Source organism: Phoxinus phoxinus, assembly GCF_949152265.1.
Source record: "Phoxinus phoxinus genome assembly, chromosome: 9".
Taxonomy (NCBI): domain Eukaryota; kingdom Metazoa; phylum Chordata; class Actinopteri; order Cypriniformes; family Leuciscidae; genus Phoxinus; species Phoxinus phoxinus.
The window spans coordinates 32098209-32121778 of NC_136884.1; the positions used below are offsets into that span (position 1 = coordinate 32098209).

Genomic DNA, 23570 nt, shown 5'->3' on the forward strand with positions numbered 1-23570 from the left:
CAGCCTGGCACTAGTCCAAAATGTCATAAACCTTTTTCAAAATACAATAAGCCTGCCTGAATAAATAAAAACAATTACACAACAACGAAAATAAACATAGGCCTAATATAAGTTATAATCGAATGGGCTTCAGAAAGTGCACATGCAGCAAAAAGAAAAAGGAATAGACGGTGGGCAAGGATGTCTTCGTTGCTGAGACGCTTCGCGCGCAGCCTTCAGCTTGCACTTAACTTTCTTTAGGTCATCTTTAACCTTCTCGAAATACTCCCACACTTTTGATGATTTTTTAGAAGTCATTGTGAGCCAATAAATCCGTAAATGCTAACAAATGCGGTCCGGACGTTACAGGCATGTAGTGTGCTGCTGCTCATTGGTTACATAACACTCAGCGCCGCCGCTCCCACCACGCGCATCACGCGCTGTGCACACCAAGAGCTGAGGGGGCACCAAAATAATAGCCTAATGAAAAATCAATAATTATAATGCCGATATTATTTCAGTATAGAAATACAGACATCCCAAAGGAAGTTCTGGGAGTCTCCCGCATATAGATAGCGCGCGGCTCACTGATGCCCGCGAATTAGTTAAAATCTCCGGAATCTAGAGCGAGCGCGCCCGCGAGACAGAGTCTGTGCTCCAAACCGCGTAGCGCGTGCGCGGCAGAGATCGGGAGAGAGAGCAAGTCCGCGCGCGTGTTCCTCATGAAGACGAAGTTTCTCGGGGTAGGGGGCATCATAAATAAATTATGCAATTATGCTTAGGGCACCAAAATGGCTAGGAGCGGCTCTGATAACACTTCCCTACTATTCGACTATGAGGTTCATAGTCGAATCAGACCTCTCCGAATCGAATCGTCGAATCCTCGACTATTAGAAGTCAGCCCTACGCGACACTTTACGACAAAACCCAGACAGTAAACTGATGCTATATCTGACGTACTCCGAGCTCTTGCGCTACTTCTGTTACGAAGGACAAATAGACTTGCAATGGTCTGTCATGTCCAGTGTAGACAGCTGGTCTCGTCCAGTTTAAACAGTGTAACTGCGGTCAGGAGTTCAGATTCTGGTGCGCTGATATGTGTGTGCAGCCCAACTTACCCATCCTTCAAACACATTCTCTGACATTACATTCACTGCATGTGCAACTCTCAAAACCCATAAATGGCATATTACTTAACAGTTAGTTAATAGTCATGTCCCTCAACAAGTAAAGTCATAACATAATGATACATTTGCAAACCATTAGTTAAAGGTAGGGTAGGTAGGATTTATATAAACACTTTTTACCAAATTTGATTAAACTTTCTATATATATCAATGCATAATTAAAATGTAAGTACTCTGATAAAAAGAGTATAAAAATCGAGTGACTCTAGACCGTTTAATCTTCATTAAACACAGCTCATTATTTCCATTCGGGACGAATCACAGGATTGGCTTGCGCGACTGTCACTCGACGTCGCCATGACTACCGCCGTTATTACTGGCTCTGCCCACGTGCGCGCAGTCACGCTCCCGTTTTTAGGTGGGAGTGAATGGAATTAATGAGCTGTGTTTAATGAAGATTAAACGGTCTAGAGTCACTCGATTTTTATACTCTTTTTATCAGAGTACTTACATTTTAATTATGCATTGGTATATAAAGACAGTTTAAACAAATTTGAATAAAAGTTTTTTTTAGACAATTCTGACCTACCCTACCTTTAATGATTAATGAAAGAAGACAACTGGAAGTTGAAGTGCATAGCTTTGACCAATTGTGGTAATTAATGCATTAATGTACACTTTTAGTTAATAAAATGTTATTAATAAATTATGACACATTTACCATATATTAACCATATAGAACCTTTATTAGTTGCTGATGCAGTAATCATTAATTACTGGTTTGGGTTTTTTTTCTCATCAAAACCAAATATGTTTATCAGTGGTTGTGTATCAAGCTGGGACACGTTTGTGTGCATTTTGTTTTGTGATTTCACCGGAACGAATAGAGTCTCAGCTACGGCGATAGATTGAAGCGTCCGAATGAAGACTGTGCGTGAGCCACAAGATAACAGTTGTTCTGAGACCTACAAGCCACTGAAAAACCACTGTACCCTTAAAGGTACAAGTTTTGCATGTTTTTTTTTCTGACAGTGTAGAAGGCAAAGCTTCTTTTCTTTGCAGCTCTGCCAACCAAAAAATGAAGAATCATCCAGGTGGTGCTGAAGGTGTGGCCAATGAGCTTCCTATAAAAGCACTGGTTCTGTGCAGTTGAGATCAGAGATCAAAGGCTTCTTCTGAGACCTACAAACCAACATCACATCCAACAAACAACTACCAGCCTGTTGACCGATCAGCTTGCTGACCAACCTGATATCAAGCAGACCTTCTCTTGAGTCTCCAGCTCTCCAGCTTCAGGTCTGTCTTTCAGTTATAATAACATGTATAATAACATGTTACAATGTATATTACAGAGCTATAAAACATGATAAATGTGGTAAAGAAAACTGGTGAAAATCAAGTTTTTATTATGATTTAATACAAATCACGTGAAAATTCATGTCAACACCATTGCTGAGTATTTTCTCCTTAAAGGATTAGTTCACTTTTAAAATGAAAATTCTGTCATCATATACTCACCCTTAAGTTGTTTCAAACCTGTATGAATTTCTTTCCTCTGCTGAACACAAAGGAAGATATTTAGAAGAATGTCGGTAACCAGACAGTTTTTGGTTCCCAATGACTGCCATAGTATATTTTTTTCCTACTATGGCAGTCATTGGGAACCAAAAACTGTCTGGTTACCGACATTCTTCTAAATATCTTCCTTTGTGTTCAGCAGAGGAAAGAAATTCATACAGGTTTGAAACAACTTAAGGGTGAGTATATGATGACAGAATTTTCATTTTAAAAGTGAACTAATCCTTTAAGACTACGGTAAAAAAAACACTGTTTAAAATCGCTGGTGTTTCTGACAGTCTGTGGAGTCCTTGCCTTGACATATCAGAGCTGTTTCGGCACCATGAGGTAGGCAGGTGGCTTTAATGCTGTGGCTGATCAGTGAATATTGCAAATATTAAGTATATTGTAAACTAAATATAAACATATAATTATTGCAACCCTAGATAATACCAAATTAATCTACAATAAGTTGACAGAAATGCAGAGAGGTAATGAGAAAATACCCATACATATTTAGAGTTATGGAAAAAGCAAATAAAAAAACAAAGATTGTCTCCCAAATGACAAACCAGAAAAGAAGACATTGAATGATAAACAAAACAAAATACAAAAGGCCTCAAATTAGTTGTTGTTACAATCGAAATTCATAAATGTATTAGTTTTTGAAACAAGAAAATTAGTTTGCACCAGTCTTTACTGCAACAAGAAAATTAGTTTGAACCAGTCTTTACTGCAACACCTCTACTATCTTTAACAAAATACCTTCTGTTTTTGTCTGTCACTGTTTTTCTCTACAGTAACCTCTTGTTAAGATTACATTATTAACATGTGTCATTAACATTGTGTCCTTACCGGCAAAAACGTCTCGGTTACGTATGTAACCCTCGTTCCCTGAGTACAGGGAACTCCGACGTGTCGTCGGGGAGTAAAGGGCAATCCCTGAGGTAGTCCCAATCCGAGAGAAGTGAGAGCAAACTCAACAGGGACGACAGAACGAGTCCGTCAAGGGGAAGACACGGCTGAACTGCACGTGGCAACATGGGTCATCGTAGAGACCACTGAAAACACCCAGTCTACTAGCAACTCCTTACTAGAGGTAGCAGACCTGACGCCAGGTGCCGGAAGGGGTAATGGAGGAACTCAAAAGGTTACCCGACGTAGGGCACCATAAGGAGCAAGGATGCACGTATCTGGCCGAGAGGCGGAGTGGCATAGCAAGCTGACACAACCTAATCCCTCGCACCACTGGCCGTAGCGAGTACTCGGGAGGAAACAGGTTCCACACGTAGGCTATAGAACCTAGTGAACGTGTTAGGTGTCGCCCAGCCCGCAGCTCTACAGATGTCTGTCAGCGAGGCGCCTTGAGCCAAAGCCCAGGAAGCGGCAACACCTCTGGTAGAGTGAGCACGCAACCCGGGGGGACAAGGCTCACCCAGAGACACATACGCTCAGGTGATAGCATCCACTAGCCACTAACCTCTGCTTGGAGACAGCCTTCCCGTTCTGCTGGCCTCCGTAACAGACGAAGAGCTGGTCTGAAGTCGTGAAGCTTTGCGATCTGTCAATATAAACCCGCAGTGCGCGGACAGGACAGAGAAAAGCTAGGGCTGGGTCTGCCTCCTCCTGGGGCAGCGCTTGCAAGTTCACTACCTGATCCGCGAGGGACACACACTTTCCGTGAGAAAGACCCGGCCCAAACTCTAGGCACGATTCGTCGACCGAAAAAGCCTGCAGATCCCCTACCCTCTCTAAAGAGGCCAAGGCTATCAGGAGCGCTGTCTTATTGGACAGGATATTAAGCTCCACTGTTGACAAAGGCTCAAAGGGATGACTTTGAAGAGCTCTAAGTACCAGAGCTAAGTCCCAAGAGGGTACAGGGTGCAAAACACGAGGTGTTTTTAACCTCCTAGCACCCTTGAGGAATCTGATGATCAGGTCGCGCTTTCCCAAGGACTTACCTTCTACTGCATCGTGATGTGCGGCTATTGCGGCAACATACACTTTGAAGGTGGAGGGAGACAGCCTTCGCTCCAACCATCTTGCAGGAAGGAAAGCACGACTCTGATTGGGCAAGTTCGGGGGTCTTCCCGGTGGGAAGAACACCATTCAACGAACAGGTTCCACCTCAACGCGTAGAGGCGCCTCGTAGATGGGGCTTTAGCGGAAGTGATGGTGTCTACCACTGCCTGTGGCAGGCCACCTAGAACCTCCGCGTCCCGTCCAGGGACCAGACATAGAGTTTCCAGAGGTCTGGACAAGGGTGCCACAGAGTGCTCCGTCTCTGAGAAAGAAGGTCCTTCCTCAGAGGAATTGACCGAGGAGGGACTGTAGCGAGGAGCATGAGTTCCGTGAACCAAGTCCTGGTGGGCCAATACGGCGCCACTAGAAGGACCTGCTCCTCGTCCTCCCTGACGTTGCACAGTGTCTGTGCAAGAAGGCTCACTGGGGGGAACGCATATTTGCGCAGGCCCCGGGGCCAGCCAGGGCATCCGTGGCGAGGGTCCCCTCGGTCAGGGAGTAAAACCACTGGCAATGGGTCGTGTCCGGGGGGGCTGCCGAGAGAGCTCGTCTGCCACACGGTAGAGCGCCCCTGGAACATGAACGGCACGAAGCGACCTCAGAAGCTTCTGACTCCACAGGAGGAGGTGGGAGGCGAGTCGCGACATACGACGGGAGCGTAGAACACCTTGGTGGTTGAAGTACGCAATGGTCGCAGTGCTGTCCGTACGGACCAGTACGTGCTTGTGTCTGAAAAAACCCTTGAGGCGACGCAAAGCTAGGCGTACTGCTTGCAACTCTAGGCAGTTGGGGCCCCGTCCACAGACCCGAGACTGCATGCCCGTTGTACGTGGCCCCCCAACCCATGGCAGGGGCATCCGTGAAAACCAAAGCATGCCTGGAACCCTGGACTAAGGGCACTCCGGCCCGAGCAGGATCCGCCATGGGGAGAAGGTTTGGCGACAGTGCGGGGTCGGAACGTGTCGCTCTGCCACGGGACTCAATCGTGAAGCCAGCACTGAAGCGGTTTCATATGTAACAGGCCGAGCAGCGTTACTGCGGCTGCCATATGCCCCAGGAGCCTCTGAAATTGTTTCAGTGGAACCGCTGTCCTGCCTCGAAAGGACCTGAGGCAGGTGAGCACTGACTGGACGCGTTTCTCCGTGAGGCACGCACGACCGAGACCGAGTTCTCCGGATGACCGAGTCCAGTTCTATACTGAGATAAGAGATCCTCTGCACGGGGCAGAGTTTGCTCTTGTCCCAGTTGACCTGAAGCCGCAACCGGCCGAGGTGCCGAAGCACCATGTCCCTGTGAACGCCTTGTTCTCTCATGGGAACAAAGACCTCCTCTGTGACTTTCGTGAAGACACGGGGTGACAGGGCCAGCCCGAAGGGTAGGACTTTGTACTGATACGCTCGATCCTCGAAAGCAAACCGTAGAAACGGTCTGTGGCAAGGAAGAATCAAGATGTACAAGTACACGTCCTTCAGGTCGATCGCTGCAAACCAACCCTGGGGACAGATGCATTCGAAAATGCGCCGCTGCATGAGCATTTTGAACGGGAGTTTGTGCAGGGCCCGATTCAGTACTCGCAGGTCCAGGGTTGACCGTAACCCACCGCCTTTCTTGGGTACAATGAAGTAGGGGCTGTAAAACCCGGACCTCATCTCGGCAGGAGGGACCGGCTCGATTGCCTCCTTCGCCAGCAGGACGTTGATCTCTTTCCGCAAAACAGGGGCATCCACCTACTACACTCGGCTGAAGTGGATGCCTCTGAACTTGGGAGGCCGGCGTGCAAACTGAATTGCATAGCCGAACCGAATGGTGCTGATAAGCCAACGGGATAGACCCGGAAGCGCTAGCCAGGCTTCCAGATACCGTCCCAACGAGCCTACCCAAACCACCGGCGTACCCGCGGAGGGGCAGCAAGGTGGAAGACAGGGACCCGACTCTGGGCAGGGTCTGGGCGTCGAGCTCGACACCAACCTGCTTCCACCAGGGGGGCAGACGGCAGAGAATGCCCGTGGGCATTCTGCTGCGGGCTGCCCGGTGGCGAGGGGAGGGGGAGAGACGAGGAACGAGGCCCTGACTCCTCGTGTCCTGGTCTCTGCGCCTCCGAGCCCAGCTGCGTCACTACTATCCGAGAGCTGAGGAGAGGGGAGTGGGAGTGTCACCGTTCGGGGGCGGCGCACACTGCCATTCTGACCCTCTCGGATGGAGGACACTGGTCTTACTTTACTGCCAGTCTTGACCGTGAGGGGAAACTAGGAGCGAGGCCCGGGGGCATCGAGTCCTGGTTTCCACCTCCTCGCCCAGCGAGAGACGAGAGTGACAAGGCGTAGCCCTCACTGCCATCTGAGTGCTGGGGCCCGTTAGTGACTCAGAGGAAGTGAACTGCTCAAACTTTGGATACCGCTGACTGGATGACCAGCGGCGGAACAGAAACAAAATTCTCCACCCGGCCCTCCTCCGGGGGAAGGAGTGGTGATAACACGCACTCCCGAAGAGCAGATATCACATACTCTGGGTTACTCCTCTCAGGGTTGTTTCCCTTCCTTTTGCTGGGGGGAAACAAACTCTGAGCGGCCTGGTTTTAAGACGCTTCTGGACCACAAGTGTGGACATCGTCTGACCGAGGGCCAGCACTGTGAATAATCACGGTCAGTCACAAAGCACAGCTCCACCCCTAGTCAGAACTACCCATGTGCACTGAATGTGCAGGGGTAGTGAGAGAGGAAATACTTCTGCAGATTTAGCCAATAAATCGTGCAGATTTAGGCATTAAACAGATTTTTGTTAGCAAAAAATATTTTAACACTTCAGTAGAGATAATTAATAGATATTACAATGTCATAAAAAGCTAAATATTTTATCTTTGGCATGTATGAAAACAATTGATATCTAAAAAAAATCATAAATCTTGAAAGTATTTAAATATAAATTAGTGTTTAAAATTAACGTTATTGTAATGTTGCGGTTGTCACAGTTGTTTGTTGTCCCTAGTCACATGCAGGGCTCCAGACTGCGACCAAATGGTCGCATTTTGCGACCAAAATTTGAGCGTGTGTGACTGAATTTTACATCCAGTCACACATGTGCGACCAGTAAATTTGTCCCTTTTTTTTTTTTTTTTACACGTTAAACGTGGAAGGGGCTTATCAATGAATCCGGAATGTGTGGCAGTGCGAGAAGAATAGGGAATGGCCACTGTAAGTGGCTAATGTGTGGAGGGGGAGGGTCCTAGAGATAATCGAGCGCGCGTTTAAACGTCTGTGGGAAGGAGACGGAGACTAATATCACAATCTGCTATGTGCGTCTGAGCAACGAGCAAGCGCACTATTGACTCGTTCTTCCGACCTGCGGCTAGTGTGCCAGTTAAATTCACTTGCTGGCTTCTCAAATAAAACATTACAACAGCGATAATAATAAAAAAACGTGAAGAAAACGATTACTCTTTGTGCATTGTTCAATGTGAGTGCCAAATGCTCGAACATGACCTGTCATTTACGCCGTCATCACCCGGGAGTTGATAGCGCACGAGCGCAGGCGAGACCTGAACTGCAGATGTTACCATCGGTGTTTAAACTAAACTCATTTATTTTGCCAATGCAAACATTCAAGAGCAAGACGCGAAAGAGAACTCGCGTCTAGATTTGTGCGCGCGCGTGTCTGTGTGTATGCGTACTGCGTAGGTTACTCATCTCGGACAGCACGCAAATATTATCTTTCAAGTTATCTTTCAAGTCTTGCTCTTGAATGGACAAATTCACACAAAAAGTATGTCAACATGTCCGTCTTGATGAGCTCGTATCCTAGCAGACTGTCTGTTATGCCTTAAGTGAACATGTATGAAGAAAGACACTCACAGTATGGGTGTAGGCCTACTGAATCAGCTCTGAATTAAATAGCTTTTGTAACTTTAATAAGGATTCATCTTTAATTTATACAGTCAAATATGCAATGCTATTTTACATTTGATTATTTTATTCAATTTCTGTACCTGAAAACTAATGTTAGACCTACCTGAAAAGCATAGTTTATTTTATTAGTAGGCAAGGCTATCTTTGCTCTATTGTATTTATTTGTGCTTTTGCTTGTGGGTAGATTATTTCTTATTTTTTTTGACAGTAGTCTTTTTTTCCCCTGAACATAACACATACCGAATCATACCGAAACCGTGAACCTAAAACCGTGATACAAACTGAACTGTGAGCTATTGTTGCAGCCCTAGTACAGTGTCACAGTCGGATGATGATTCAGAGTGAGAGGTTTTAGTGGTGAAAAAGGCCGAACCCACCATTTTCGGGAAGACTGGCTGCAAGAATTCAGCTGGTTGAGGTAGTACTGTAAGGAGACGAATTCCATGAACTGCGAATGTTGCAGTCGCTACCCCATAACTGCGGGGAACACGAAGTTTGCCGACATTGCAGGCACTTCACAGTTTAAACACAATACTCTATTTAATAACAATCTTATCCTCAAGCATAGAGTATGCGGTGTTAATAAATCAACTGCCGGTTGCTTTTAGAAGACAAGAGGCTGTAACGTTAAATCAGAGTGCAAAGGCATTGTAATTTCTGCATCTATTATCAAAGTATTTATTAGTAATACACTGGAAATTAGTAGAAATGTGAATATTTGGTTAGTATGTTGATTTACGGTGTGCGCTCCTAAATTTCCTGGTTGTGCTCCTAAAATTTTCAGTTAGGGGCCACTGTGCTCCTAGGGAAAAAAGTTAGTCTGGAGCCCTGACATGTCTGTCTTGTTCAGTTTTATCGCTCCTCGTTAGTTTTCAGTTAAATCACCTGTGTCTTGTTAATTAGTTAATCTGTGTTAGTACTGTATTTTCCGGACTATAAGTCGCATTAGTCAAAAAATGCGTCATGAAGAGGAAAAAAACATATATAAGTTGCACTGGACTATAAGTTGCATTTATTTCTAAATTGATTTCACAAAATCCAAGACCAATAACAGACATATAATCTGGAAAGGCAAGTTATTCAACTGCACAATAGCACACAGAACAACAGGCTGAATAGGTGTCCGGCATGTAACACAGGGTTTCCCGCAGCACTTTGGAACTACACACGCCTGCCGCCTTAAAGGGATAGTTCACTTTGAAATTAAATTTTGATATGTTTTAGCTTACCTGAAGTGCATCCAAGATGTAGGTGTCTTTGTCTCCGCAGAAGTTTCAATTTTGATATTTTTAGGTCAAACCGTTATTGTCTGTCAGTCATATCATGCAGGTCTATGGGTACAGACTCCAAGAGCATGCACAGAGTCCAAATTAAACAATTCCCCATCGTCCAAATTAAACAATTCCCCATCGTAAGTACACATTGATGGCCTAAGACACGAAACGAGCGGTTTGTGTGAGAAAACGAACGGTATTTATATCGTTTTTATATCTTGTAACACAGCCAGGTCCAAGTGATCTGAGGGCGCGGGCGCTTCCTTCTGTGAGACGTGTGCGCAGACTGGTGCATAGATGTATACACTAGATGTCGCCTTCGCTACGGCAGTTCATTGGAACGAATGTCTTTAATGTGACATCTAGTGTATACATCTATGCACCAGTCTGCGCACACGTCACACAGAAGGAAGCGCCCGCGCCCTCAGATCACTTGGACGTGGCTGTGTTACAAGAGATAAAAACTATATAAATACCGTTCGTTTTCTCACACAAACCGCTCGTTTCGTGTCTTAGGACTTAGGCCATCAATGTGCACTAACGATGGGGAATTGTTTAATTTGGACGATGGGGAATTGTTTAATTTGGACTCTGTGCATGCTCTTGGAGTCTGTACCCATAGACCTGCATTATATTATGACTGACAGACAATAACGGTTTGACCTAAAAATATCAAAATTGAAACTATTGTGGAGACAAAGACACCTACATCTTGGATGCACTTCAGGTAAGCTAAAACATATCAAAATTTAATTTCAAAGTGAACTATCCCTTTAACTACGTTGTCAAAAAAATGTATATGAGCGATATCCGCCGCGTTACTCTGTCCTGTTTAGAGCTTAGATTCACTGCCCGAGCCCGATATTTCCCGCCGCTATACTCGGGCCGGGCGCTTATTCTAGAGATGTGCGGCGCGGGACTTTTTGATGGCCAAGTGCGAGCGGTCTCACTATGTGTGTGCAGGCTGCGGGAGAATAAAACGATTAAATAGAAATATCTATTTAAATCTATTTTATCTATTTATTAGGGCTGGGGGAATTAACGCGTTAATTTTTGCGATTAATTTGAAATGTTTAACGCGTTAAAAAAAAATAACGCAGCACCTTTTTTTTTTGCCTCATTTTAATGATTTCCTGCTGCGTCTGCTATTAAACAGGCTGAAATATGCCGCCCCTCCGTGTTCGGCGATCAGGTTTCATTCTCGCGCAGGTTTCATGAGGGGGTCTTTTCCGCTCAGTATGTGCGTCGCGTTCTGTGCTCCGCGCGCGCGTGTGTGTGTTGGCGCGCTCTGTCGTTAACGGCCCAGCAGCGGCGCTCTCTCCGTTCCGTGTGTGTGTGTGTGTGTGTGTGTGTGTGTGTGTCGGCGGCTCTGTCGTTAATGGCCCAAAGGCTTCAATCATGTACCAAGCACTTGAAAAGTAAAGTCCACTCAAATGACGTGAAATTTCTCTGTAGACTTCTGTTTGCTGAGCTCAGCTGGTATAGTCACAACCAGGGCAGGACTTAGGGTGGTGGGGGCCCCTGGGCTTGAGTCACTTTCGGGCCCTACCGTCTATACATTACTTTAAATAGAACAAAATGATACACAAGCTATGTATTAGAGCAACACAATTCTGAATAAACTGAGAATAAAACTAGAGATCACGATTCTGAACAAACAACTAAAAAAATAACAATTTATCTTAATTGCTGAAGTCTACAAAAATGTTTCATTAATCTGAATTATTTATTAAAAAAACTTAGGTTTGAATGAATGATTTAATTCCTCAATCAAATACAATTGTTTCATGGATGAATCAGCATCTTTGAACGAATCTCCTGAATGAACGATTCAATCACAAATGTTTTTTAAAAGTAATTTGTCGCCATCTGGTGGCGTAACAATATAATCGATCCAATCGTTATTTGAAGTGCAAAGCTACTTTCAAAAGGTGACATGGTACAGTATACAGTGTTACATGTAAAAACCGTGCTAATTTATTTATATGACCACTGATTGAAGCTTGAAAAAGTTTGCTTAACTTTTTCAAATCTGGACAGTCAGATCCCAAACAAGCAAAAATTGTTTCCGCTGATCAAAAAGGAGACCACGGTGGACACAGTAGCCTAGTATCGATATCTCGTTATTTCGACATAAGGGGACATTCTAATCTGCATTAAGCCACATTAAGCGTTCTTATAGCCTAATGGTTTTCTATGGGAGGAAAATGCTTAACCGTTCATATTATTGGCTCATCTGATTTTTTGTACATAGCATCGCCTATTTGTTAGGATTTTAGTATCATAATGATTAGGCTTATAAATGCCCGCACAATTATCCGTGAACTTGATTTGAACAAATGCCTTTCAGCTTGTGTGTGCAAAATTCAGAATTAAATTAATGTGCAGAAATGTGTAAGCTACAAATAGAGAGTAGGATATGTAGGCCTACTATACTGTTGTAGCCATTAAAAAAGCGCGTTTCATATTTGTTATAATATTATACCTTTTTTTTTTTTCATTGATTTCCATTTGATTTATGAAAAGTGAACAGCACGACCGAGATAGGGTGCGGAATATGAGACATTGATTTTGACCGTTGAAGTTGAAGTTGTTATAGAAAGCCTTTCTTTAAAGTGAATTTCGTTTTGTATAAATTGTATCTTAATTTTAATCAATTTTTCATCAACCAATTGCCTGTATTTAATGAATAGGCCTACGAAACAAATATAGCCTAACGGAGGCGCCCGCGCGCTCACTTGCATTGCACGTGAACTAGAGCACATCCTAACTTAACGAAACTCAGTGTATGCCTCACACAGACATGACAAATACATCAAATACACAAAGCTTGAAATGTCTTTAAACGAAATAATTCAAAACGAAAAAAGAAAAAGGCTACTCTCTGATAATCCATTATTAGGCTTATTTATGTGCATTTCTTTCTATAAGCGCGTTCACACGGATATGGCGATCGTCAACTTCATCTTTGCAGCCGAGTCGACACTTTTAGAGAAAACACTTGTTTATTAATAAAAATCAATACACGCGTCACCGGATTTACAGATGCACGCACACATTATTTCGAAATAACGAGATATTGTGTTGAAATAACATTATTATTAATAATAGCCTACATCTTTGTTAAAATAATTTAACAAATGAACGTGAACTAGTTCATTTTTAGATATGTGAACTTAGTTCATTTAAAAAAAAAAAGAACTATGACATGAACTAGTTCATTATCATCTGTGTGAACTGAACTTTGAGCTAGTTCTTTTTAAGTATGAACTGGCACAACACTGATCGCGATGCTGAGCTACAGTGAAATGATAGAAAAGACATGATCTGTGTTAGCAATTCGCCTCATTCGCGCAAACTGGATGCGCGAATGAGGCTCGCGTCTACCGCGCCGCGCTAAACACCGCGCCGCAGGACCTCTAGACGCGCGTTACATTGACTTAACATTGAAATCACTCGCGCCAGACGCTCAAGAGTGAGTGAGTAATCATTTTAAAATAAAATTGACTTTAATCAAACCACGGATCCGTGATAAGTTTTGTGATCCGTCTCGCCACTAGTAGCAGCACTATGATCACTTTGAGGGGGGGATAAATTTATCCCCACCGGGGATACAAATAATTAAGCAGAGGCAGGGATACATTGACCAGAAAGGGAGAAATCCCACGCATCCCCCCCGGCAAATCGCACCCTGGATATATTATTGAAAAAAATCAAACGTAAAAGGGCGGGGCCCCCTATTGAGCGGGGCCCATGGGCTTGAGCCCAGTCAAGCCCAATGGTAAGTCCGGCCTTGGTCACAACAATGGTAAAATGACCTGCTCTGGTAATAATAGCTTTGTAGGACTATATTTTGTTTTGATAATTATTAAAATAATAATAATAATAATAATAATAACCTGTTAAATTGATTATGTTGATTATTGAAAAAGAATAATATATTGATATATTGATGTTTAATATTTTAATATAGGGCTATTTTCTGTTCCTTTTTTTTTTTCCTGTGTTGTTTAATTAGGTGATTCTAAGTTTAAATATTGATGATTACAAGCTTGGGGGAAACGCAATTAATTGCAATTAATTACAGAAAATGTGCAATTAATTAGTTAATTTTTTTTAATCGATTCCCAGCCCTACTATTTATATAAAAACAAATAAACTGTTATTCATCTGTTGGATAAAAGCAACAAGAAGAACTAAAACAAAATAGAAACGATTTACAGATTTGTAACATGTTTGCAGGGTTGAGCGATGTAGCCAATCACAGACATATGTGTTGATTTCTGGAACGCAATGGCCAATCAGAAGCATTTAAGAGAGAATCCCCTCACGGCTCAAAACTGACTTGTTGTTCAGTGCTGAATTCTGCATGCTGGAAAATCCTCCGATTATAACAAACAAAGTGTAGATATTATGAAAGATTCATTATGCAGTCAGCTTCATGATAATAACAGAGATGTATGAGATCGCGATGTCAGCTTTTTAGGAATTATTAAGGGAGCGCACTTTGCGCGCATTCAGTCATGGCAAACCATGCACGCAGCCTGCTTGCTTTTATGTTAAATTAACAGTGGTTTGTGAATGTTAATGCTTTAATAACAAATAATTAAATGCTGATGTGTATGGTAGCGACACATAGGCTAACTTGTAGATATGTAATGGAGGTACAGAAAAAACAAAACAAATCTTATAAACCCCACCACCCTAACACATTTTCTGCGGGAAACCCTACACAATAGCCTAATGAACATATACCTGGGAGGCTGAATAGGCTAAATTAACACAAGCCAGCGAGTCCAACAAGGTTAGTAAGTTCACCAAGCTCCCGCGATCTCATTCCTCAACTCTGAATACATTGAGTTCTTCCTCGGTGTTGCTTCTGAACAACTCCGCTAACTAGAGCGCCCTCTCACGGCTGTAGACGGTAATGCTTTCTCTTGGTTCATCTCAGTCTGAATTAATTTTGATATAAGTCGCACCTGACTATAAGTTGCGGGACCAGCAAAACTATGAAAAAAAGTGTGTCTTATAGTCCGGAAAATACAGTATTTTGTTTTCTTTCAGTTCAACCAGTCCTGTGCCCGGTTGCATAAAGCACCTTAAGTGAAATTTTCCCTTAAGTTCGCCCTTATGTTTCCCTTAAACCTAAGGGTGTTGCAGAAAAATACCCTTAAGTGTTACTTAACGTTTTTTTTAAGTGAAACGTCATAAACACTTAGAATTTCCCTTAAATGCTGTTTTTTCACTTAAGTAATCCCTTAAAAAGCGTTAAGTGTTGCATAAAACCCCTTAACGGTCATTTCCCTAAGTATAACATAAGGCTTGGAAATCGTACCCTTAAGAGTAACGCGGACAAAAAATAAGACGACATGGCTGAATTTATGGAACCAGCTGAAGATCATTATGTGCCAAGAATAATTTGTAGGGATAGGGAGAACCCTTTGGACCATCTTAGCGATGAAAAATGGTTGCAAGAATACCGTTTTGATCGACGCGCAATATTTGACATCACTAACAAACTAGACGGCGACCTTGACCGTGTCACACATCGCAACCACTCTTTACCTGCGGTGTTTACAACTGCTTATAGCACTGCGTTTTTTTGCAACTGGGAGTTTTCAGACGATAGTGGGAGATGTTTTCCACGTTCATAAATCGTCTGTCAGCAGAGTGGTTCACCGGGTAGCGGGGGCTCTTTCCCGCTAGTGTTAGTGTTTTGCGTATCTATGGCAACAACAGACTTTTATAACGTGAATCCAGGATCGCTGTCGTGAAACACTTAAATGTTTCCCTTACCTAAGAGAATCGTTTAAGAGATTATATGCAACACCCTTAAGTTATTCTCTTAGGTAAGGGGAAATCGCCCCTTAAGTGTCATACTTAAGGGAAAAACTTAAGGTGCTTTATGCAACCGGGCACTGGTCTGTAGTTACTTTACACACCGTGACAGCGGTAAGGACATTTTGTAAGAACAAGAGATAAAAACGATAAAAATTAAACATGTTCCAGATTAAAATCTTATAAACTACATTCAATTTCGTATACATTTTAATATGTATTATGGACTGTAATATTTAGGGGTTCAAGCACGTAGTGCTGAAACCCTATTGTTATTGTTAATTTTCCCATGATGCACCATTCTCCTCTAAAACTGATCGGGCAGGCCGAACCGTAAGTCGTGGAGACTTGAAACTTTGGGGGCTGGTAGTACTCACACCGCCTACAACGTCAGAAGGGCTCGCCCCGATCGGCCTGACGGGGGCGCTACAGCGCTCAAAAGTACGAAACGGCTCATAACTCCTAAACCGATAGGCGTAGGTTCAAGTGTCTTACATCGCTGGAATCCTTGGCTCAAGGCGGACGAGACGCATGCCTCGGATTGGCTCGCCCTTCAGGCGCCAATTTCGAGTAAATTGAGGTTTTTTGTCAAACCTACTTTTGCGAACTGCTCTTAGGTTTTTTGCCTGATCGGAACCAAACCACTGCAGAAATATTCTCTGGAGTCTGACTATCAATAATCATTAAAAAAATTCTGAATTTAAATTGACGGTCGCTAAGGGGAACCAAAATGTTTGATGGCACCAGGGACACTTTTACCTAAACGGTTATAACTTGTGAACGGAAAGAGATATTTTCGCTAAACTTGGGACACATGTTCATGAACTCATTCTGAGGTCACGTGAAAAAAATCGCGACTGGCCACTTGTTGGCGCTATAACTGGAAAATAAATCATGAAAATGGGTATAACCACATAAAACCCGTAGTCCGATTAAAATTGGCATGCAGTGTCTTTGTCCAGGGTGCCATGATAGTGTATGACAACATTGGTGTATCTCAAAAAACTCAGTACACTGCATCGGCACAATGCCCTAAAGGAGCCTGAGAAGTCTCAGGCCAGCATTTTTCACGAGAGTGACCTCCTTAGACTCCTGAATCCTCTCCGAATCCAACGATACCAAACATGCCAGGTTTCGCCTTATGGTTTGTGTAATGGTATCATTTAGCGCTTAAAAAACTTGCGTTAGTCCAATCGAGACAAAAACACCACAGGAAATTTGAAAACATAGGTCAAAAGCTAAACAATAACACCCAAATGTCAAAATAATGATAGGAACTGACAAAAATTAAATCCAATCAATGTCACCCATGGATAATTGTAATGCTCTCATAAATAGAAGTGTCTAAACTTCAAAACGAAATGAGATATTTACAACAAATTTGACACACATATGTATGGGCACACTTTGAGGACACCTAATAAAAGTGGTGAAGATCAGGCAAGACGTGGTGCTTTAACAGTCAAAAAAACTTTAAAAACATATTTTTCCTTAGTAAATTGCCTGTATTAGCTGTCTTTTCCATCTATGATCTAAGTTTATTTGTTTATTAGGATACCCATTAGCCGCTACTCTTCAAGTAAAAAATACAAAACTACATTTAATCAACAACAATAAAAAGTCAAGTCAATGAGACATACTAATCCAACATTCATTCCAAATATCAAAATCAACAATTTGCTATAGGCTATTGTGCCATTAAACGTTCCTTTAAATATTTTTTTTAAACTTGAAAAATGTGTAGATCAATGGTTAATCATTCCATATTTCATTCCTCTATACATTAGTCCATTGTTTTGCAGTTGTTTTGCAGTTGTTTTTATATGCATGTCTGGTGTTAAAATTATGACTACTACTATAAAAAAGTTGAGATTATTTACAGGACATTAGGAACTCTAGACAAAGATTTCGAAATATTTCTTATAAAACAGAGGCAGTCTCTTGACAGAGAGACAATAGGCTTGTTTGAGATGCGCCTTGCCTCGCCTGAAATGTATGCGAGAGTAGGCGGCTGCAGTGAGGGGAGGAGTGAAAAAAGTGCAGGCAAGACGGACAGTTCTCTCTTCTCACAGTGGATCTGACACCTGTGAGATCAAAGATGGATATCGCGGGATTCACGGGATTCACGCTTGTGCACAGTGTTGCTAATAAACTGGATGTAATTTAAGTTCTGTTGCTTAAATATGAAAATAAATATAATGAACAAGACACCCAAATCACTTGTTAGGCTATATAATCCCATTCCAAATACGTGTTTATCAATCTTTTTTTTCTTTCTTTATGTGTTTATATAGATTTTAATTACATAATCACATAATCCATATAGAGATCGCACTGTCAGAGAGTTTGGGAATATTCACAGATCATTTATACACATAAAACATGATATCAGAGTTTTAATATCAAACATTTTAAAAGAGAACATTACATCATGGTTGTTTAAACCAATTATCATTAAGCTGTGTCGTCAGCAAGTCGTTTCCCATCATGCTTTTGATCCGCGCAGTCGGTGGAGAGCAACTGCGCGCAACTGCAGAATCTGACAGGTGTGCCTTGCGCTCGCGAGAGATTTTTGACATACGTCAGCATGACATCAGAGCCAGGCGGAACGCAGTCGGACACATTTCTAACCGGCATGCATCTCGCGGTGATCACCGGTGATCGGTTCTGCGCAGATTTTGCTCATCTCAAACAAGCCTAATCCTTCACTAGTGCATTCTTATTATATACCATTGTTTGCACAATTTTAGAAATACAGTTGTAACCCGGGTAACCCATGCCACCAGTAAATGAGTTAAGAGTTGGAAAAAGTTAAGAAAAATAAAGAATTAAAGTGTTCTAGAAAGAAACGCGATTCATCCAATCACGGATTGTGCTGCAGTGACTGACACCCCTGAGAGCCAACAGTAGCGGCATATTCATAAGGCCCGCCCACAGGTCGCGCCGGCGCTGCTTTTCAGCCTGAACAGATGAGAGAATCAGAACAGATCTGTAGCAGCACAGAGTGTTCCTCTAGAATCTCCTTGCACTAAATGATAATCATAATCTAACGGGAACTGTGATTGAGTGCACTTGGAAACTTTGGATGCTTGCGTCAGCCTGGAGTGTTGTCGTCAGAGAGGGAAAAGTGAAAAGATTTAACTTAAGAGGATCCTATACTGTTGATATGTATTGAATGATCTCGTTTTGGTGAGTGAAATTTTTTTATCATGTGAAAGATATGTCATTTTCAGAAATGATTTGATATGAGCTGAGTTGAGTAGCTCACAGCGAACTGAATTAACTTTAGTTAGCCGTGGGCTAAAGCTACCACGTGTAATGTTAACAACTCATTGTATCATGAGTTGAGACAATGAGTGATTTTTAAGTGTCGATGTGTTAAACAACTGTCGAAAAGTTGGTTTAATGTGTCATTTGAGATGCGCGTATATGATTTGTTATAGAAATATTTAATCAGAAATTAATTATTGTACGTTTGCCTTGTGTTTTGCAAGGCTGGGTTTTCTTGTTCTCAGTTTTTTTCCTATGTGAACGTGATCGGCAAGTGTATCCTGTTGTAACGTGTTCAAAATGCTGTTCTGTTAGAAATAAGGATGCTTGTAATGTTAGTGTTTTACTTTATTCATGTTATGTGAGTCAATGTAATTTGTTGCTCAAGTTCAATAGGGAACAAGGCTCCGCCCCTTGGGGGAAGTCAGGGGAAAACTGGGAAGTGAGGGGAGAAGAGTGCCTCGCTGGTTCAAGTGCGGTTCTCTGTTAAGTCGGGTGTGTACGGCGTGGGCTGTGGCCGACAACAGCCTTTAATAAACACCCTTGGTTATGTAAAACTGTCTCGTCCTTGCCTGAAACGCTACAACTGGTGTCAGAAGTAAACAGAAAACGCTGATTTAAGAAGCCCTGATTGAGCGTGCATTGGCCGAGCAGCTGCTGGTGAGAATGGATAATCATTCAGTTCGTATTAAGATGGAGGATGATGATGACCATGCGGGAGCTGGGTCGGCGAATATGCTTGGTGTGCACAACGCGCCAGTCTACAGTCAAAGCAAAGTAGATTCGGTGAAAACAGAGCCGTGTGAAGCCGCGGCTTCGGGCGAGAAAGTGAGCCGCCATTACCCGCCAGCGCTGCCGAGCGCCACGAGCCGCCATCACCAGCCGCGACAAAAAGCCATGACGTCAGACGGCGGCGCGTCGATCTCGCGTGATGCGAGGGGACAAAAGGTAAACAATAATGGCGGCGCCCATGAAGGGAATATGCCGGCTGGAATAAAAACACCAAAATATGCTGGGAAATCGGATTGGGAGGCTTTTCATGCCCAATTTGAACTATTAGCTCATGCATGTGCTTGGTCAGAGGAACAGAAAGCACTTCAACTTGCTCTTTGCCTGACAGATGATGCACTTTCATGTCTGTTGCTGCTTGATACTAGTGAGAGGGCTGATTATGGCGCATTGGTTGGTGCATTGAGACGCCGTTTTGGACAGTGTTTCCGATCTGAGCTCCTCCGGTCTGAATTACACAGCCGTCAAAGAATTACAGGAGAACCGCTGCGGACTCTGGCCAATGATATTGAATCCCTAGCAAGGCGAGCTTATGCACATATTCCTCCATCAGTTCAGAGCGAGCTGGCCCGTGATCAATTCATTAGAGCTCTTTCCCCAGCGGAGCTGCGCATACATACACAGCTGGCACGCCCACGTGATTTGGCAGAGGCCTTGGAGTTGGCACTGGAGAGGGAAATGGCGGTTGAGACAGCAACGCGGGGCTCAGCAATGGACCCCTTCCCCACAATCAGGGCAGCTGGAGGGCGTGACATGGCTTCACCAAAACCTGAGTGGCTAGAGGAGATTACAGAAATGATTCGTGGATTGGCGTTGCCTCCGGCTAGGAGGCAGATGCAGCAGACACAGGCCCGCCTTTGCTGGGGGTGTGGTCAGCCGGGACATCTGGTTAAAGAATGCCCTATGCTGGCTAGGAATTCGGGAAACAGGAGGGGGGAGCAGTAGGCGGGACGCTGCAGACCCCCAAGCACATGTCCCGCTCGTCATTGGAACATGAAGACAGGCCCAGCATGAACAACGGGACTAAAGAGCAGGTGGTGGTAGTGGTGGGAAGAACATCCATATCAGATTTTTGCCATATTCCGGTTTTCATTGAGGGTGTGGAGTGCACCGCCCTAGTAGACACAGGGTCTACAGTTACTGTGGTTCGTCCAGAGGTGGTGCCGGAGGGGACACGGCTAGAGGACACAGCAGTTCAACTCCGCACAGTGACTGGTGAGCTGGCACCGATGATAGGAAGGGGGCTATTGACACTAACTGTGGGGGGCGTGAATATGCAACATCTGGTATGGATAGCTAATGTTCAAGACAGCTGCATCTTGGGTTTGGACTTTTTGAGGGAACATGGCTGTCAGTTAGACCTGTCCAGGGCCACATTGAGTTTCTGCAATGGTCAGGTGGTGAGAATGAGGCCACCAGGAGCTCGTCACACAGATGGGCTGACTATAAGTTCCTGGGCATGTGACTTAAATGATGGCGATGGGGCACACGGCATGGTGCCCTCCAGTGCGTCCCATCAAGAGCCTCCGTTACTGCACACTTTGCCTGAGTCTGCATCCAGGGGAGAGGGAGAAATAATGAGGGCTCTGCAGGAGATAGCACAAAGGAGCTCCAACGACCTGGACACGCAGCAACAAGGACAGTTGTGGCAGCTGTTAGTGGAATTCCAGGACTGTTTTTCCTGTGTGGAAGAGGACCTGGGTCAGACTTCCCTGGTGCAACACGACATCAACACCGGGGATGCAACGCCCATACGTCAGCGGCCAAGACGTATGCCCTTAGGTCGGCAGGAGGCGGCAGAGCAAGCGCTAGTAAAGATGCAGCGTGCTGGTATAATAGAGCCTTCTGAGAGCCCCTGGGCATCCCCGGTGGTCATGGTCCCAAAGAAAGGAGGGGAGTGGCGCTTTTGTGTCGATTACCGGAGGCTCAATGCAGTGACACGGAAAGACTCGTACCCTCTCCCACGTGTGGATGAATGCTTGGATCTTGTGGCTGGCTCTTGCTGGTTTTCATCATTGGACTTGAGGAGTGGGTACTGGCAAGTGCCCCTGAAGCCAGAAGCTCGACCCAAGACAGCTTTTTGCACAGGAAGAGGTCTGTGGCAATTTAAAGTCCTATGTTTTGGTCTGTGCAATGCCCCTGCCACATTTGAGCGCCTAATGGAGAGGGTACTGGAAGGCATTCCGCGACAGCAGTGTCTGGTGTTTCTGGACGACATACTGGCACATGGGAGCTCATTCCATTCAGCTATCACAGCCCTGAGGGTAGTGCTGGAAAAAATCAGGGCAGCGGGTCTGAAGTTACATCCCAATAAATGCCGGCTGTTAAGCAGAGAAGTGACCTTCTTGGGTCATCGCATTGACAGTGAGGGGATTAGCACAACGGAAGACAAGGTCAGAACCGTGCGGGAGTGGCCTATTCCGGTGAGTCAGAAGGAGTTAAAAAGCTTCTTGGGTCTGGCATCCTATTACAGGAAGTTTGTACGGGGCTTTTCTTGTATTGCTGCTCCCTTATACAAGCTCCTGCAGAAGGATCAGTGCTTTGTCTGGGCGGGGTGCTGTCAAAAGGCTTTCGATACTCTGAAGCAAGCTCTGGTGTGCGCGCCCGTTCTGGCACCTCCCGATCTCCAACTGCCCTTCGTACTTGACACAGATGCAAGTGGGGATGGAATAGGGGCGGTTCTGTCCCAAGTGTGCCCAGACGGAGAGAAAGTAGTAGCGTATTTCAGTAAAGGGCTAAGCAAATCTGAAAAGAGGTATTGTGTCACACGACGAGAACTGTTGGCCGCAATCTCTGCCATCCGCCACTTCAAGTACTACTTGTGTGGTCGGCACTTCACTATACGCTCTGACCATGCTTCCTTGCAGTGGTTGATGACTTTCAAGGAACCAGAGGGCCAGGTGGCTCGTTGGCTCGAGGAGTTGCAGAGTTATGAGTTCACCGTTACACATCGTGCCGGGGAGCGGCATGGTAATGCAGACGCCCTGTCAAGACGGCCATGTAGTATGCAGGAATGCAGGCATTGTGAGCGCAGAGAAGCCAGGGAGTTGGAGCTCAGCCGGAAAGTGGATGGTAGCGAGGGGCCCGAGCTGGTCTGTAGGGAGCTACAGGAGGTGGATGTCACTCAATGGGCAGAGAACCAGAGGGGGGACCCAGACCTACAGCCTGTGATCCTGTGGGTAGAGGCAGAGCAACGACCACCATGGGAGGAGGTAGCAGCCCTCTCCCCCCTCACCAAAGGATTGTGGGCCAAGTTCAAGTATCTACGGCTGGTGGAAGGGGTCCTCCAGCGGGCATGGGTGGTACCAGCGACAGGAGAAAAGAGATGGCAAATCGTGGTGCCTGTTGACATGCAAGAGACAGTGTTGAAGGCCATGCATGGCCTTGCTGGGTCTGGCCATTTTGGGGTGACAAAGACAATTCGGCGTCTGCGTCAGGCCTTCTACTGGGGACGGCTGAGGCGTGATGTAGAGGACTTCTGCAGGCGTTGTGATCTTTGTACAGCACGTAAAGGGCCACAGGGGAGGTCTAGGGCCCAACTGCAGCAGTTTCTGGTGGGGGAGCCAATGCAGCGGGTGGGGGTGGACATCATGGGGCCATTTCCTCGCACCACGCAGGGAAATCGCTTTGTTTTGGCCGCTATGGATTACTTCACGAAGTGGCCTGAGGCCTTTGCACTGCCTAACCAGGAGGCTGAGACTGTTGCCAATGTGTTGGTGGAGGGCATGTTTAGTAGGTTTGGGGTGCCCCAGTGTATCCATAGTGACCAAGGCAGAAACTTTGAGTCCAGGGTATTCTCTTTCATGTGTGAG

At 44.6% G+C, this 23570-nt stretch overlaps 2 protein-coding genes across 2 annotated transcripts in view; one reads left to right on the forward strand and one right to left on the reverse strand.

Moving 5' to 3' along the window:
• The window catches only part of LOC307004698 (guanylate-binding protein 4-like), a 238983-nt gene that overhangs the window by 106804 nt on the left and 108609 nt on the right, over positions 1–23570 (reverse strand). The window lies entirely within an intron of this gene.
• LOC307004107 (uncharacterized protein) overlaps positions 2264–23570 on the forward strand; it is a 31532-nt gene continuing 10225 nt past the window's right edge. Inside the window, exon 1 of the mRNA XM_079623057.1 lies at positions 2264–2402. The gene's annotated coding sequence lies outside the window, so the exon portion shown is untranslated. The remainder of the gene's footprint in view (positions 2403–23570) is intronic.